The 953-nt window shown below is 30.8% G+C and overlaps 1 protein-coding gene across 1 annotated transcript in view; it reads right to left on the bottom strand.

The window, feature by feature from the left end:
- Positions 1–953, bottom strand: part of LOC119587590 (ubiquitin-protein ligase E3A-like) — a gene marked incomplete at its 3' end in the record, with an annotated part of 4,418 nt that overhangs the window by 2,164 nt on the left and 1,301 nt on the right.

The raw sequence follows: 953 nt of genomic DNA, 5'->3' as shown, positions 1-953 counted from the left end.
GTTTTAATGGTACAATAACCAGCTCTGAATTCTCTCAAATAGTTGTGCTACAGCAAGCAACTTGAAAGTCTTTACTTATGTATGGCCTGTTTATTTAAGGGTAGTTTTCATTGTTTAAATGTCCAAGAATTGTTTTTAATCACCAAAAGATGGTTCTTTTCTAAAATAGTTTACATAAGTTTGAATAAAAAAGTATCAGCTAATTGCTTACCAGTGACGGTTGAAGGTCAAAAGAGCTTCAAGTATTCTATCTATATATCACTTATCTTTTTAATTCAATCTGTCAAGGATATGTCACAAATGAATAATGTCTCACTTTTCATCAATTTATCAATACCATATAGTGCCAATCATGAAGGTCACTTTATTCATGTACTAAAACTATATCAAATTCAATAACTTCCTTAACTGAAATTTGCTACAACTAGCCTTGTACCATACAAGTTCATAGTCTTAGAATCTATCAAACTCTCAATACCATATACCATTACAGAACTTATATTATAACAAAATACTTTTTCATCACAAGAATAACACACACAAAATCTAATGTCCCAAAATAAGAGAAAGCTAAATTTCATGTAATTTTCCTATTCTAATAATTTATTTCTTGCTCCACTTACACAAATAGATAAATATCAACTGAGAGATCCAGTTTGTAAAGGCACATCCAATCATGTACTAAAAAAAATTGAAGTTTGATTAACATATAAAGGAAAAACTGGAAAATATTACAAAAATATCCCCTCACCCCCATTAATTGCTGCAGTCTCCAACACCTGTTGCCACACCCACATTGGCAAATGCCAACTACTTATATATGCACTGGCCTAGTAAAACATTAACAACTATTCTCATAATTAATCAAAAAAAAAATTCAACGTCCATGCTCTACCTTGTCATTACAAATGGTGATTTGTTAGCCTATGCTAGGGTGTTAATAGGCATAACAT

Source organism: Penaeus monodon, chromosome 22, assembly GCF_015228065.2.
Source record: "Penaeus monodon isolate SGIC_2016 chromosome 22, NSTDA_Pmon_1, whole genome shotgun sequence".
NCBI lineage: Eukaryota > Metazoa > Arthropoda > Malacostraca > Decapoda > Penaeidae > Penaeus > Penaeus monodon.
The sequence above is the reverse complement of the archived record's forward strand: the minus strand, read 5'-3'. Positions and strand labels throughout refer to the sequence as shown.